Below are 17,878 nucleotides of genomic sequence, written 5' to 3'. Positions count from 1 at the left end.
GTGGTATGATAACAGGATGAGAAAATCAGGAGCCTGGTTTGGGTTGAGCAGCCACAAGCATCCGAAGTATGTTGAAATGGGGGGGGGGGGGGGGGGGGTTGTACGTAATTGGGAACCAATGATGAGCTTAGCTTTTGCAATATGTATGAGCCTGATTATTGTATCTATAAAAGAGTTGTATCTTTGCAAATAAAGTTGAGACTTGTTGCACTACAGGGTGGGCTTGTCTCCCGTCGTCTCCCCCTCACACCCTCATGTCACAGCAGACATGAGGGTTGATGAGTGCCTGGGGACTGGGGCAGGGGGTCCCATCCTGTCCTTGGCTTCCTTCCCCTTCTGCTGGGTTTGGAGTGGTCCCAGGGGAGCACAGACAAGCTGTGGCCACCCTTCATCCCCACTCTGTGCCCACTCCAAGGCCGGGACTTCCCAGCATCTGCCCTTGACCCCGCTGTGCCTGGGGAAGTCCCTATGTGCCCTATAGCCATTACAAGAGCTTTTTGCTCTGGAGGGGCTGCTTCCCTTGGCAGCTCCCCAGCTCAGCACCCATTAATACTTTCCATTCCCAGTGGGGCAGCAGGAGGCAGGGGGATGGTTTGGTGCCACCCCGTGCCCATTGCTCTCACAGAACATGAAAGGACAAGTGCCACTGCCACCAGCCCATTTGTCCCTCTCCCCTGGGTGCTGGGATGTGTCCAGACTGCCCCACACCTGCAGGACCCCTCTGGGACTGGAGGTGTGTGTGGAAGGGTTAGTAAGGGGCACACGTGGGTCTCTACCAAACCCACATCTAAATTCCATGGGCTCCAGGACTCTGGGAGTCACAGGTGTCAGTGCTGATGGGGACTGAGATGGGGATGGGGACAGGGATGGAGGCAGCTCTGCTTCCCCCACAGAGGGGTCTGGCTGTGGGGCAGGAGTTAAGGATGCACAGGGATGCCCATCAGACAGAGCTTAGCAGCCATTCCAGCTTTTCTCCACGGTCATTGTTCAGAGGGATCCCCAGGTTCCTATCTCTATGCAAAGTCCCCTTTCCCCTCGCTGACCCCCCTCTCACCTTTCTGGCTCCCTGCCAGCTCCCTCAGCCCCTAATCCCCTGGGAGGCAGTGGGGGGAGAGGGCTGGTGTGGGGCACGTGGCAATAGGGGGATGGTGGGGGAGGTTTTGCAGTGGAGGCAGCCCCCCTTCACGCTCACCCCTGGCCTGCTGTGTACACACACGTGCGCCCGTGGGTATCACATCTGCATCCAGGGGAAAGTTCAGCAGCTGCCTCCTCCTCCCTGGACACCCCCAGGACACTGCCATCCCCTCCTGACCCAGTGGGCAGGAATCTCCCTGCTGAGTTCCCAAGTGAGAAAAAGAAGGAAAATAAGGAAATGTCCATTTTTTTTTTTTCTAGGAGGAAAACTAAAGGCCAGAGGGGGGTTATGAATGGGGGAGCAGCTCATTAATGGCAGGTGGGGAGTGAGTACTGTGCTCCCTGACATCAGACGTGCGAATACATTCCTGTTATACCATCAGCATCAAGGATAAATTCACACACACACACTGTGAGAGCAATCATCACAGCCACCTAGACGAGTGTTGGACTTACGAGCCTCCCTGTTGAGCCCTGCCACTGACAACTCATGCCCCTCTCGACCTTGGGGGTCCTGGTGCTGGATAGCGCTGGCAGTGGGGTCCCTCAGGGTGAGGGAAGGACCATGGCCTTGAGTTTATGCCCTTGAGTCTCTTTCCCCCCCTACCCAGTAAAGTGACACCAGGGATGCTGCTCTCCCTGGGAGATACAGCAGGACTCCTGGGTTGATGGTTGTCACAAGTGTGCCTGCACAGGGAGGACTCGCTTGGGGCCAGAAGGGAGAAGAGATTTGGGGACTGTGTCCTGACCATCACCTTGAACAGCTTCTGATTGCCCCATCTGCCAGTGCAGGGGATGCAGGCTTGGTCCTCTCTGATACGGTGTCCCCTGGGATGGGACAGTCTCTGCACCAAGAAGCCTGAGCTGTTCCCTCCATGGCTGAAGGATTTTGCTCCCAGGGAGGACTAGGATTTTGGGTCCAAACTTCCCTACAGCTAGGCAGTAGCCCTGCAGCAGCAGCCAGGCTTCCTCACATGCAAGGCCCTTCCTGGAGCTCAGGAGCCCTGGACACATCTCAGGGCAAAATTCCACTCCCTTCAAGCCACGTGCCTCAGTTTCCACTCTGCAACTGGCTGATGCAACATGGCACTTTGTACATCTGAGCCTAGGGCTGGTGGCCAAGGGCAGCAGCATGTATTCCCTGTGCCCGGTCCCTCCTGGCCACCGAATGGTTTCTGGCACTTACCAAAGCGCCATTGCTCACAGCGGGGCCAGGGAGGAAGCGGCTCATGGGCCGCGGGCTGGGGCCTCTGCCCCATAGGCCATATCTCTCCCCAAACCAGCCGCAGCACTGAGCCCACACACATCCCTGGCAGGATTTCCAGCCTCCCGAGAGCCAAGCCCTGGCTTGAGTCAAGCCCCAGTATCACCCCGGCACTTGGTTTCTCCTTTTGCAGCTACAAGATTCCTGTCCCCATCCCTGGGATCTCGAGCACTGATATGGGGTGGGGAGTGGGAGCCTTTGTGTGGGATTCTCTTGGGTACCCCACACTCTGTGTCACCTCTACAACACTTCTCCATCCTGTATCTCACCGCTCCTGGACAGCATTCCAGCTGACCCCTAGACCAAGTCCCCAGTAGAGGCGCTGGGTAGGAGCCGGGCCCCATCAGGATGCAAGCCCCTGCCTTACTAATCCCCAAGTCCCACTGTCCCCATGCCATGTTCCAGCCTGGACCTCAGGCAGATGCTGGTGCTACTGTGGGGATTTGCTTTTCCGTCAGGGCACCCCAGGCACCTTGTCATCCCCTGAAAGCGTAGCCAGGTCCCACAACACCAGCCATGACCTGAGCAGGGGAAATTGAGTCATGGGTGGGGAAGGAGGCAGAGCCAGTGGCCAGTTTGGGGGGCTCAGCCCCCACCACAGTGGGTCCCAGCCCCCATCCTCCCCACATCAGTGCTCCCTGCCCTGAGCCATCATCACTCTCCTCCTTCCTGCCCCAAACCGCTCGGCACTGTCAGGCAGCCACTGTGCTCCACCCCGACCCTTCGGCAGCCCTACTTGGGGGGAAGTACCATGGGACGGGACGGGGGGGGGGGGAGAAGGAGGGGAGCAGAGGGTCATGGTGAGCCCATCCCGCTGAGGGGCTTGTCCTAAGCACCCCCAAACCCTCCTCCCATCTGGTGGCATGAATCTTGACCGGTGCTGAGAGGATGCTTGGCACCTTCTGCTACAGGATGTCGCTGGGAGGGGAGCTCCCATGGATGCTGGGAGTGGGTGCTGCCCTTTCCCCAGCACTGCCGAGGCCAGGCCTGGGCCAGCATGGGTGACAAGTCGGCGGCAGCTCGGGGGGGGGGGGGGGGGGTGGCCAGGGGGGTCAAGCAGACGGTTCCTTAATCTCGGGGAAGGAAGCAGCTCTAGTTACGGAGCTGCCCTCGGTGTAAAAGGAGAGCAACAGGAAGAAAAGTCATTAACATCATTCCAGCCGCTGCCACCCAAAGTCTTCCTGGTGCTCGGCCCCGTCGTCAGTCCCCGCGCCCTCCACACCCCCGCGGGTCCCTGGCATAGGAGGTTCGGCCCAGAGAGCTCCCAAATGCCCCCCGCCCCTTGGCCACGGGGTTCAGCGGTGGCGGGTGACACTTGCCCGCAGGACCGATCCTGCCGCCCCTCGGAGACCGAACCGCAGCTTAGCTCCAGTCCCTCCTCCTCTTCCTCTCCCTGTCCGTGAGAGCCTGCGGGGGAGGAGGTAATGGGGGCAGCTTCCCACCGCGTCCCTGTCTGGGTGTCACCGTGCTCGGGGTGCCACCATCCCCCACTCCCCGTGCATGGGGCAGGAGCCCTGGGGACCATAGATGAGCCTGGGGTTGCGTGGTGTGTGAGGGGGCCCGTGGGTGTGCGAGGGTGCGAGAAGTACTGGGGGGTGTGTGCACGAGAGTGCAAGAGAACTTGTCCATGCATGGGTGTGCAAGGGGCTGTGTGTGTGCAAGGGGGGAGTGGTCTGTGCATGGGTGTGCAAGGGAGCCTTTGCGTACACGGCTGTGCAAGGGATCTAGCCGTGTGCGTGCAAGGATGTTGGCGTGCGCGTGCAAGGCGGGCGTCCACTGAGAGCGGGCGAGGCCCCCCCGCCCCCGCCCGCTGGGCCGGAGGGAGTCTGTTTCACCCCCCGCCGCCTCTCCCCGGCCCCTCGTCCTCCCCTCCTGTACGAGGCGATTTGCTTCAGCGGGAGCCAGATCCTCGGTGAAAAGCCACGGCTCCCTGGGGAGCGCCGGGAGGCTGCAGTCCCTGTCTGGGCAGCTTAGCGTGACGGGGGCGTGAGGGGCTCCGAGCTCGGGCCCCCGGCTCTTCCTCTTCGTCAGCGGGAGGCGAAGGCCGGGGAGTGATGTGTGCTGACCGGGCGGGGGGACGGCAGGCGAGATACGGGCTTCTGACAACACGCGGCCCCGGCAGGCACAGGCGTGTGCGGGATCACCCGCCCCGCTGCTGCCGCCCTCCCGAGAGCACCCGATCGGGGATCCGGCCACGGGAGGGGTCTCGCGGCTCGGTGGTGCAGGTGGGGGATGGGATGGACCCCTATATGGGATGGAGCCGAGGATGCTCCAGCCCAGGAGAATGGATGGCGATGTCTGATCCTGCCCCATGGGGACCGATCCTGCCCCTTTTAGGTCTCATCCTGTCCTGGAAGGTCCCAGTTGGGTCTCCATGTCGTGCCCCACATGATCCTATTCTGCCCCACAGGGTCCAGTCCTGCCCTGCGTCCGATCCGCCCCCGAGGGCGACGAGGGTCGGGGGAGGCAGCCAGAGGCAGGGCAGCAGTGGGGACGGCGTGCCAAACGGCAGAGTCAGGGGTTAAAAATATCCGTGGAGGCCCTGTCGACGGAAGTGGAGGTGTCGGCACCAGCTGCTTGGGGCCGGGGGGTTCGCACTTGGGTGTCACAGCCCCCGTCGGGGACCCTCCAACCCAGCACCAAGACCCCACCGAAACTGGCGGCAGCACCGATCCGCTGGATCCCCACCACGCAGAGCTGTGCACCCCGAAATCCCGGTCAGGAAGGGCATCCCCGGCACGTGTGCGGCGTTGGGCACACCCAGGGCGGCTTGTGGCCACTGCCAGGCGCGGCGGCACGGCGAGGGGCCTTTAGGAAATGCAAAGTGACAAATGGCGCGGGGCGCGCGCGTTAATTGATGTGACGCGGGGCTGACACCGCGGTTCCACCCGGGGCCGGCGCGCGGAAAGAGAGAAAAAAAGGATAATAATAACAACAAAATAAAACAAAAAGATCCGATTAAATGTTAAAAATAGGTCAGAGTGGAGGAGCTGGAGCCGGTTTCATTTCAGCCGCCGGTAAAAAGCAGCCGCCTGCGGGTCCAGGCGGCAAGGTGCGAGCCCGGGCGGCGGTCGGGGGAGCCGAAAATGAGAGGGGTGTGATGGAAAGGGACGGGCTGCACTGCTCTGGCACGGCGTGTCTCCGGCGGGGCGGTGAGACCCCAGCCCCGAATCTCACCTGCCTACAGCCCAGCTCCTCTGGAGCAAACAGTGATCAGCCTCAGTCCCGGATGTTGGCACAAGCGGGGGCAGGTTTGTCCCCAGAATGAGGCTTTCCCAGTCCCGAGCTGCCCCGCGGGCGCTAGAGGGTTTCAGGGGTTTTCAGGGCTGTTCCCATGGAGGAGTTCGGGGCAGGATTGCAGCGGAGGCTGTGCTCCCCGTAAGGATGGCCGGTGCCTGGGAGTGGCATTCCAGTCGCACTGGCAGTGGCCGTGGCCACCATCCCAGCAGGTCACGGAGAGTTCAGACTGCCGGCGCGGGTGTCGATGGTCCCCGGGCGCCCGCCTAGTGCTGGATTTCAGGCCACCGGCTAGAGCGAGGCCAGCAGCAGATCATGGCAGTCATGGCCCCACGTGTCCCCAAGGCCGCAGCGAGAGCCAGGACCTGCAGCAAGAGCTGAGGAGCAGCTGCCTGGGGACACATCTGCCACAGGGTCACCACCATGGCTGTCCCTGAGAGCCACACAGAGACCAGGGGACACATTTCTGCCCCCTCCCTCCACTGCATACCCAGCGCTCCTTATATCACAGAGCATCATCCCCTGCACACCATTCCCTGCATCCCACCTCGGTGGCAACCGGGCACAGAAGGTGCCAAGGCACAGAGGGATTTGGGGCAGGGGGAATGTTGTCTTCTACTAGATCCCCTGTTTTGGATGCTCGATCTGGGTGATCCCGAGTTTAACCTCACTTACGACGCTGGCACACGCTGTCCCCGACGCAGATGGATTGTGACAGCCGAGAAGTCCCCGTCGGCGGGCTCTGACGAGGCTCTGGCCACGGCAGGGGGGCACGAGGCCTGTGTCACGGCGTGTTGACTCCGTTGCCGCCCCACAGCCAGACGGTGGGTCCTATGCATGAGGCTGAGGCCCGGCTGGCAGTCTGGGGGTCCCCGGGGGGTCCGGTGGCACTTGTCTTTCCGCAGCATCTGTGATGGCGCTGGACACATGGCAGCCAGGGCTCTGTGTCTGTCGTCGTTGTGTCCTGTCCCCCCCCCCGCTGCTGTCATTTGAGGCTGCGGTCCCCCTGATGGCTGAGAAAGAGGGGGGGGGGGAGTGGGCTGTCACCACAGATGGATGCTGAAGAGGTGATTCCATCGTGGGGATAAAGAAGAATTTTGGGGTGGTTTGGCCAGGAAGAGACATGCCACATCCTCCCCGGGATAGCAGGGTTGGCACATCCTGGGCATGAAGGGCACATCCCTGGGGATTACCAAAGCCACCATCATCCCCCTGTGAGTGAGGCACCTGCAAAAACCTTCTGTCTCTCCAGGAAGAACATCTGTGAAAGGTCAGGCAGCTGCTGGCACACAGGCAGGTGACCAGCAGCAAGGTGCTGCAGCCAGAGCTGGCAGGGGATCGATGGTCAGGGCAGGAGAGCTGGGCACCATGGGGTGATGTGGGCACCCCAGGATGATACAGGGACCAAGAACACTGAGGTAATGAAGATACTCAGGGTGTCAGGAGGATCTCGGGGCGATGCAGACACCAATGATGATGTGAGGATCCTGGGGTGATGCAGACATTCGTGGTGATATGAGGACCCCAGAGTGATGTGGGAATCCTGGCTGATGCAGGGACCAGACACACCAGCTGGATGCAGGTACCCAGGGTGATGTGAGTACTCTAGGGTTCTGTGGGCACCTCGAGGTGGGAACCGGGCACCCCTGGGAAAGGGCTGAGCTGAGAAGCTGAAATGCAGCAGCCCCGAATGCTTTGCAGAAGACGTGAGCCAAGAGCTGACCTCTGTGACCAATGGTTGTGCCGCCTCTACCCATGAGGCCAAGGGGCTTCTCCCGCAGAGTGTGTGCAAAGCCTGCCGTGCCATCCAGGGTCACTTCCCGGGCAGCCCCTCAGTTTCTTATAAATGGCTCTGGCGATGCTCTCCCGTGATACGGCAGCTCTGGGGCTTGTGGTTAAACCCCAGGGCTTTGGCTTTGACTCACACCGGATCTGCGGCACAGAGGGGCCTTTTCGGCGCCCACGGCTGGAAAGAAACGCTCACCGGGGGAGGAGCACCGGACGCTTCCTCGCATCATCGTTTCCTATAAACCCTGGCAGAGGGGAGTCGAGGCCAAGCTGCTGCCACCGTGGCCTCCAGAGCCAAGTGAGTGGGTATCTGGAGCCATGGGGACCTTTCCAGCCCGGTTTGTGGGGATCAGCTTGTGCACACAGGTGATGCCCGTGAGCATATGGAGCCCTTCGGTGGGCAAATCAGGAGGAGTGAGAAACACTCAGGGGAAACATCAGCACAACCCTTACTAGATATCAGAGTCCCCTTAACGGCCCACCCAGCTAGGGACATCAGGATTCTGTGCCCCCTTTCTGCTTAGATCTGGCCCCAAACACCTGATGATTGAGAAGGAGAATCGCTGGTCCCTATCCTCCATCCCCCATGCCAGAGAAAGCGGGGCTCGAGCAGTGAGAATTGTTTTCTTTTTCCCCTAAACGACAGAAACGGCGAGAAAAGAAAAGAAAGAAAGAAATCAACCCTGAAAGCCCACTGGAAAAAGAAACCTCTCGCCGGCCCAAAATAAGAGGGGTTTTTTTCTGGGAAAAAAAAGAAAACAAAAACAACAACAACAACAAAAAACACACGAAAGAAAATTGCCGCATAGAGAACATCGAGGTGTGATCGGCTGCCGTGCTGCCGGGTGTCCCACCATGGTGGGGGGCACAGCTCCGGGCTGGAGGCTGCTGGGGGACTGTGCAGACGCTGTGGCATCCGTAGCGTTTCGGGGGACAAGTACCCCGGGGATGCTACCGTTACCCTGGGGACAGGCTGGAGGAATGAAGCCGGGACTCCAGCCCCCGCCGCTGCGGGAAGTTCTCACCTTCCCTCCGTGCATCTCGTCCCTCGTCACTGCAGCCAGCACAGCCGGGGGGCCCGGTGAGTCCAGCCGCATGCTTGACCCCCACCGAGAGACCCCGAGCTCTGACATGGGTCATTCAATCCCCCGCTTCCAATGAAATCCCCACACCAGATCCCCCCCAGGCACAGCCACTCCCCGTCCGAATTCCCGGCCGCTGACGCGGGGAGCGGGTTGCGATGGCCGCGGCGGTGGGAGGGGGAGAGGGAGGGATAGCCCCCGGACAGCCGCTCCCCTGGCCCCGAGCTATGCGGACAGCGGGGCCATGTTCCCCCTCTACAGCACTCAGGGGTCTGTAGAAGTGCTCTGGAGTGGGTTTGGGGACTGGGACTGCAGGAAGGGGGGGTGCCATGCAGTGGCATCGCAGTACCCTGAGCCCCAAGCAGTGGTCAGACACTCCAGGGTGCAGTGGCCCTCGGGAGTCCTCGGTGCCCCCCCCCGGCCGAAGCCCTGCGCCTCGGGAATGAGGGTGAGACCAAAACCACAACCCAGCGCTGCGGTTTGCAGCTCCCTCTGCGAGGTGCCGAGGAAGCGACGGCGTTCGGGGGGGGTGGGGTCGGAGGAAACGGGGCCACACGCCCACCCCCCATCCCCTCCTCTCCGGGCAGCCCCGCTGATGTAGCGGGAGGGTGAGGGAAACTGAGGCACGGGGCTCCTGGGGGCGTGGGAGGCATTGGTGGGACCGGACCCTCCTGCAGTGGGGATGTCTCAGGGTTTCGTACCTGTAGACGCCACGGATGAAGCGGGGGGAGCAAGGTGGGGGTGATGTGCCCTCATCCTGCTCATGGGCCGTGGCGAGCTGCTCAGCCCCGTGATCGCAGGCACGGCATGACCACTGGGCACCAAACCTCTTGTCCCCGGCAAGCATGGGCATCCTGGGGTCACTGCCAGCACTTTGCCCCTCCCAGCACCATGCAAAGGGCAGCAGGAGCTGGGCAGACAGGCAGCCACTCCAAACCCAGGCTGCCGGGACCCCTAAACTCACGTGAGCATCGTATGCTCGAGATGCAGATGCATCCACCCCGTGTCGCATGTCCCAGAGCTGCCTGGCTCCTCCTGCATGGCCCAGGAGATGGGGAGGAGCTGGTGGCTTTTGGGAGTGCCGGTAGTCACCGTGCCCTCGGAGAGAGGGTGCCCAGTAACCTCCTGAGTCAGCGACAGCCGCCCCCAGAGGAAAGCTGTGCCGAGGCAGTGCGGGATGAATAACGGCACCCACCATTTGACACTTATCATGTGATTTCAAAAAAAGAGAGAGGAGCTGGGGGGAAGAGTGGGTGGCAGGAGAGAGTGGGAGTCGGGCACTCCCTGCCCGCCGTCGGCCTCCCCATCACCTCATCCCAGTGCATCTCCAGTCCAAAGTGGTGGACAGGCAGAGAAGGAGCCCAGTCGCCCTTGACGCCACAGATCAGGCCTCATCCCTGGGTGGGTGCAACCCCACCTCCCCTCCATTTGCTAATTTTAGGATCCTTCCCTGCAGCATCACTATGTCCCCATGGGGGTCGTTGTGTCTGTCTACCCCCCCCCCCCCAGCTCACTGCTTTGGCACCTTGGGGCTGCTGGTGTCCTGTTGAGGGGCCGGATGCAGTTAAGCTCTGGGTAGGGGCTGCTCTTCCTCCCTCTCCCCTGCCAGCTGCAGAGATCAGGTTCTGATAAGGGCCACGGTGCCACTGCCTCGCCAGCAGCACGGAGCATTTTCTCCTTCACACCATCACCCCGCAGCTCTGCCCTGTTACAGAGATGGAAACCAGCTCCACACCCTGCGCAGGGCTGTGTTCTGGGGATGGAGCCCCCTCTGCATCCTGCAGCCTTCCCAGGGCAGCGAGGCCAGAGAACAGTCACAATTCATCTCAGCAATTGTCATAAATTGAGACCACAATGAGTCATAATCCAATTATAATTTTATTAATTGTAGCAAGTAGAATAAGAGCAAAGACAGCGCTGGACGGCAGGGGAGTCTGCGCTCCGCCAACTGCCGTACTGATTAGTTTAAACAGTCCCTTTTTATACATTTTACATCCGTGGCCGTAAAGTAGGAGAACTGCTCTGCGCATGCTTCAGTTACTGTGAGGGGTCTTTTTTTCTGTCTTTCGGTGCTTGCTGAGTAAGAAGTTTTCCTTCTTTGTTTTATAATTGATCCCTCACTTAGATGGAGTTGTTTTTCTTATCTTCGCCAGTCCCTTAGAACATCTTGTAGTCATCCTTGAGCAGTATCTCTCCTGTTTACACAAATGGTGTCTGGTATGTGAAGGCAATTGCAGTTATCTTATCTCACGAGTGATGTCCTGCAGCTGTTCCCATAAGTACTTTCCTTTCTTTTGTCACTTAACCTTTACATTGAGCTTAACATAAATTTTAATAAACAATACCCTAATTCATAGTTTCTTACAATCCCCCCTTTTTCTTTTATCCTATTATTATTAGACGCTATTTTCATTTTCGACACTGCAGGCAAACTTTTTCCACAATCCCGACATGTATCATAACACTCACAAGATAATACCTTACAATTACAATCATAGTTTTCACGTGGCATATCGCATTCACAACAGTCTTCGTCATCTTCATCTTCATTAGTAGGTATACTTTTATAATCTGTCTCAGCTCTCCGTAGTTAGAATGAGTAGTTTAGCTATGTCAAACCGCTCCTTAATAAAATGTAAAATATAGCGTAATATGCATGGTCCAAATATAAGCCCCAGAATCAACATAATAAGCGGTCCTGCTAAAGCAGACAACAAAGTGGTTAGCCAGGGTGAAACGTTAAAACCAATTTTCATACCATGATCTGCCCACCTCACGATCCTTTTTACGTTGATCTAACCTTTTCCGAAGTTCAGACACGGTGTTATTCCGATGTCTGAACAAACCCATTTAGTTCCTGGTGTCGGGATAGCCCATTTGTCATATCTGTGTTGTGGTTTCTTACATCCAGGAGGTCCCCAAGTGATGTCTATATATCTATCTCCTGTTGTTTTCCAATCTGAAGCTATTGTCTCACAACCCCAATAACCACAATAATAATGTCCCGGGTAATTACAATAACTTTTTCCAGGGTTTGAGGCTGGACATATGTACCATGCCTTGCATTGCGCTTGGGTGTAACCCAAATTTAAACAGTTTGTCGGATGACATCCCATTGCTTCAAAAGGTATTAGCGAAAATAAAGATACAGTAAAATTCCAATTTCCTTCCGAACTGCTTCGATTTTGTATAAGCTTACTTTCCTGTAAGTTATATAATTTCCAGAGCATTGGCTCATGGGGGTTCCCATTTGCTTGAGTTAGTATCAATAGCAAAACCACCAGTATACCAGGAAAAACGGTATTTGTCAATTTTACCAATTTAAGTATAATTTTACCAGTCCTAGGGAAGTTCGACCATGGTTGCTTTTGCGTCCCATTGTTTTGGTTCTTTTCTCCACAGTTTGTTCCTCCTCTGCCTCGCCCGTCGACTCGGTTGCTTCGAGCCACGGGGGTGTACCATCTTCTCGGCAGCAAGGGAATTCTTCAGGAGACAGCTGTTTCAGGGCCTTTTACCTATTTACACAGGCTTAAAGGGACAAAGCAAGACACAGTTAGCACTTTCTTTCTGCTCTTTATAGCCAAGATTTCAGCTACAAAGGGGACTGGCTCGTTGGGATGGTTTTCCAACACTGTGTGCAAACTCCTATTGGAGGGTATCCACATTCACCATTTATCCTGGCATACCTTGCACCTAAAACAAGCAAATGGATACCAATTGCAATTTAAATCATTACACCTAATTCTTATATCTAGAGTGTATATATATATTGTTTACATCAGTATATTTTCTATATTCAATATGGTGTGGTTGTATGAGTTTAGCAATTCCCTTCAGCACACTTTGTACGCTTCCATATAATAGATAAACAAAGAAATAATTATTGCAAATATAAATGACAATACACTTTATACCAAAAGGTAACGCAGCAAAATAATCAAATAAAGTCTCTATCATTACGTTATCTTTTCAGGGTTATCTTGGTGTCACCTGGAGTACTGATTACTTTCCAGTGGGGTCTCGTTATTGGGCCTTTAATGCAATTGCCATGAGTCCATCCACGCTCAGCAGTCCAGACAGCCGTTTCTGTTGTAAGCAAAACAAGATAAGGTCCCTCCCAGCTGGGTCTTAGAGTTTCTTCCTTCCACACTTTAATCAATATCCAGGTTTGACATTATGAATTTTTAAGTCCAACGGGGGTCGTTGCACAATCAGTCCCTGCTCCCAAAGCTTGTTACGGTGTTCTGCTAATTGCGAAACATAGTCATTAATCACACGATCTCGAATTAAAACATTAATGTGTTAAATGATCCACCATTACTAATAAATATTTGTAACGTCCAACCCTAGGCAGTTCAGTAAAATCCACTTGTATGTGTGAGAAGGGTCTGTATGCTGGGGAACGTCCCCCAAGGGGTTTTTGTCTCATGTTATTTCGATTAACCTTTTGACAGGTCTCGCAGGCTGCTGTGTGCATAGTCAAAATCGTATTATAATTGCCTGCCATTTTGCTTCTGTATCGGCGGCATTATTTCCCCTGACTTGATAACTTGTACCTCGCTGGTGTCCCTTTATATGTACAACTGCTATTTTATTCGGCATTTTTAATGCCCCCAGAACTCGCCGAATCAATTCCGGGTGTATCAATTCTTTTCCCTGCGAGTTAACAAATCCTCTTTCCTCCCATATTTTTCCAAAAGTGTGTACTACTCCGAACGCATAGCGTGAGTCTGTATATATAGTTCCATCTTTTTCCTCCTTTTTACATTTCCCAGTGCTCTGTCTTCCCCGCTGCAGTGCGGCCGGGACGGCATTGCTGGGGGGTGGGGGGGAGAGTGGGCAGCAGCAACAGCAAGTCCTATCCTCATGCCAGGGCGAGCAGGACCAGCTCAGGGGAAGCCTTGCACAGCCCCAGGCTGGCAGCCAGGGGAGGCAGGCAGGGCTGCCCCTGGGCATCCCCACGGCAGCCAAAACAATCCTCAGGGCAGCACCCAGGGGCTCTGCACTGTGACCTGGCCGTACAGCTCCAGATACCGCCACTGCTGCCAACAGCTATGATCCAGCTGCCCCCTCCAAAAACACTTCTTCCAGGGGGAAGAGGAGCAGGGTGGGGGCACAAGCGGGGCCTGACCTCCTCCATGCTCTCCCAGCACCCCACCACAGCCGAGGCTTGGGGGGACTAGTGGAGGGCCGGTGGAGTGCTGCCAGGGTTCACCCTCCAGTGACACTAACGCTTTCCACAATGCATACAGCTCACAGGCTTGAGCCGACCAGCTGGCACTCAGGGGGCCTGATTCTATTATCTTAAACTCTCCTTTTTCCAACTTAACGATGGCATATCCGGACAGTCGTTTACCTTCCACTATTCGTGATGACCCATCTATAAATAATACTTCTCCATATTATAGTTCTTCTTCTTCTAAGTCTGGCCTAATACGTGTCTGCTGTTCAATTGTTTGAAAACAATTGTGTAACAGTTCATTATCTTCTCCTGGGTACAAAAATTCAGCGGGATTAACTGCCCCAATAGTTTTTAAAGATAGTTTAGGGGATTCTATAAGTATCCCCTCATACTTTAATAATCGGCTATCTGTAAGCCATTTCTCTGCTTTTTGTTGCAACACTCCTCTGATGTTATGTGGAGCATATAAGACAACTTCTCCATTAAAGGTAATACGATTTGTTTCTTCAAGTAATAAGGCAGCAGCAACAATGATTTGTAAGCAGCTCGGCCAACCCCTGCTCACAGGGTCTAACAGCTTTGATAGGTATGCCACCGGTTTCTTTTGTCCGGCCCATTCCTGAGTTAATACTCCGAATGCCGTTCCTTCATGTACGCTAACAAATAAATGGAACGGCCGCTTTAAGTCTGGTAAGCTTAAAACCAGTGCTTGACTTAGCTCTCTTTTTAGGCTGGCAAACTGCTCTTGATCCTGAGGGGTCCACTTGGGCGTTTTGTCTTTGGACAGCTGTTCATATAAGAATTTAACTTTAAAGCTATAATTCTCTATCCATTGCCTACAATATCCAAATAGTCCTAATGCCTGCCGAATTTGCCTCTTAGTGACAGGCATGGGTAATTCCAGAATTCCTTTCATGCGCTCTGGATCCAATATTTTTTTTCTGTTAAACAGATAATGTCCCAAATATTTCTCTTTTTCCTCTTAAATCATGTACGAGCCGATATTTCCCATTTGTTTTTTTACAGGCAGAATGGGGGTGTTAAAGGGTGACATACAAGGCTCTAACATTCCTTGTGCTAATAACCGATCAATTTCTGGTTTTAATCCTCTCCGTCCTTCTAGGGATATGGGATATTGCTTTACCCTCACAGGTATGTGGGGTTCAGAAATTTGGACTTTAATCGGTGGGATTTCCAGTCTACTAATTGTGTCCGGAGAGTACCAGACATCAGGGCTGATTTGTTTTTTATCCTCCACGGTCAAAGGATAAGCAGACACTGTTAGCTCTTGATTTTTTACTTTAATTTCTAATTGCAATTCAACAATTAAATCTCGTCCTAGCAGATTAAATTCTGCTTCAGGGACGAGCAAGAGTTCACCCATTCCGAATTTATTTTCAGTTTCAAATAATACATTTTTGATTTTATTTACTTTAAATGGTTCTCCTTTTGCCCCAATCACTTGTACTTTTTCGGGGGAAATTTTACATCCCTCAGGTATTTGTTTAATAGTCGATTTTTCAGCCCCAGTGTCTACTAAAAAGGTGAACTCTTGTTTATGGGGACCTAATTTTATTTTTATCAAGGGCTCATGATGACTCCGGTCCCCCAAAATATAGAGCCCCTGACTCCCCTATTCCATTTTCAATATTTCCTCATCCGTGATCCTTTCTCTACAATTCTTCTTTATATGTCCCTTTTTTCCCCCCAGTAAAAACAACATCTCTGTTCCTTCTTTACTACTACATTCCCTTGTTTCGTTCCAGCAGCAGTTTGTCTTTTACGATCCTCTCTGACCGCTGCTACCATCATTTTCACTTGCCGCTTGCTGCTCTCCTCCTCTCGCCTTACATAGACTTTCCGGGCTTCCCTCAATAATTCATCCAACCCTCTCACTTGCCAGTCTTCTAACTTTTCAATCTTCTTTCTGATATCCCCCCATGATTTTGCTACAAACTGAGTTTTGAGGAGTGCTTGCCCTACAGGGTCGTCTGGATTTACCCCAGAATACAGCTGAAGGGCTTTCCTCAGTCGTTCCAGCCACTCAGCAGGGCTCTCATCTTTCTTTTTCTTTTGTTTGGTTTTTATTTTATTCAACGGGTAAAGTCTAGCCCCCGGTCTGTTTAGCCACACTTCCGCATACTGACTTTCTTCTGGGTTAAGAGGTTTTTTTATTATTAACCCAGAGATTTAATTGTTGTCTTATCCAATCTTCTTCTGGCCCGCAGACTAGCCAAAAGACATTTTCAGATTCTATCATTTTTTTGAAATCTTCTTCCCTCCCCATATCTTAGTACAGTCTTCTATAATTTTTTGCTTATCTTTCCCTAGTATTCCAGGGAAATATCTCCAACCGTCTAAGATATATGCCAGAGGGGTATCCTTAGGTACAGCAGGTACCCTTCCCATGGGAGTCGAAGGCTTGCTGCCCTTCGCCCCCATCTTCTGGATTATCCACAAACACACACTCACTCACTCCCCTTGTTCCTGGCCCAGTCCCTCGCGGGAGATGAGAAACGCAGTACTTAAGGGTCCACACTCGCTTGGTTCAGTGTATCGAACCTCTCATTTGTTATAATCCAGGATACCCAATCCCGCCCGAACGGATAACCCGCGAACCAATTTTCGCAATATACTTACGCGTCCCTGCGTCTTCGTCCGGACTCCCGTGCACAGAATTTTTATGGGATTTTACCGGTTTCCCCTTTGCTCATTATTCTAGAATTTAGGTTCGTCGGTAAGGTTGAGGTAGGCTGTCAGTCACGGGGCCGCGGATTGCCGCGGGGCGCCTCCCCGGAGGACTGAAGCTCACCGTTCCTTATCCGAGTCACGGCACCAAGATTGTCATAAATTGAGACCACAATGGATCATAATCCAATTATAATTTTATTAATTGTAGCAAGTAGAATAAGAGCAAAGACAGCGCTGGACGGCAGGGGAGTCTGCGCTCCGCCAACTGCCGTACTGATTAGTTTAAACAGTCCTTTTTTATACATTTTACATCCGTGGCCGTAAAGTAGGAGAACTGCTCTGCGCATGCTTCAGTTACTGTGAGGGGTCTTTTTTCTGTCTTTCGGTGCTTGCTGAGTAAGAAGTTTTCCTTCTTTGTTTTATAATTGATCCCTTACTTAGATAGAGTTGTTTTTCTTATCTTCGCCAGTCCCTTAGAACATCTTGTAGTCATCCTTGAGCAGTATCTCTCCTGTTTACACAAATGGTGTCTGGTATGTGAAGGCAATTGCAGTTATCTTATCTCACATGAGTGATGTCCTGCAGCTGTTCGCATAAGCACTTTCTTTTGTCACTTAACCTTTACATTGAGCTTAACATAAATTTTAATAAACAATACCCTAATTCATAGTTTCTTACACCAATGCTCCTTGCCAAAGCAGAGGCTGGGATTTGCTGGGAGGGAGAAGCAGTGGCCCTTAGTGAGGCTGACAGATAGCGGGCAATGGAGGCATGAAGCCCAGTTGCCCTCCCTGCGACCATCACCCTGGCATTGTGCCCAAGGGCACCTCCTCCCTTCTTCCCTCTGTGTCCTTCTGCCCCACTCGGTGTTTTGCTTACCTAGTGGGGTGTTTGCTTCCCCCGTGGTCCCACCCCGCTGCCTTCCAGGGCCACACACTCTTCCCCATGGAATGTTGCTCAACCATCAACACCTCCTGGGGCTGAGTGTAGCCCCTCTGCTCTCCTCATCCAAACAACAGGATCCCGAGTGGGCTTGGGGGTCCCCACAACTATTTTATCCCCCATTTCACCCTGGGGACACTCAGCATTAGTGAGGTGAGTGGTTTAGGGCCGTGCCATGAGCACTGAGGATGAGCCATCCCCAATACTCATGCACCAGCATGAGTGTGGCAACCACACTCCCCTTCTCCAGTCCCACCCCATAGCCCCCCCCAGGCCTGGAACAAGCCCAGATGGGCATATTCCCAGCTGCCAGCGTACTCCAAAGGCACTGGTCTGGCCACACACCAGCACTGGCACCACAGGTCAGGGGTTTGGCCGTGCTCTCACCATCACTCCTAGGGCTGGTAATGGCTTTTGTTTTGCTTTTGATTGTCCCATTTCTTGTTGGCCACCAGGCCAGTAAACCTGCAATGTGCCACTGTGACAGGCCCCAAACAGGTACCCAGAACCCCATCAGCCCCAGGGCCATCCTGCTGAGCCCTGCTGACACGAGTCAGC

This window comes from Colius striatus, chromosome W (genome assembly GCF_028858725.1).
Source record: "Colius striatus isolate bColStr4 chromosome W, bColStr4.1.hap1, whole genome shotgun sequence".
NCBI classification, from domain to species: Eukaryota; Metazoa; Chordata; class Aves; order Coliiformes; family Coliidae; genus Colius; species Colius striatus.
This window is presented reverse-complemented; position numbering follows the sequence as displayed.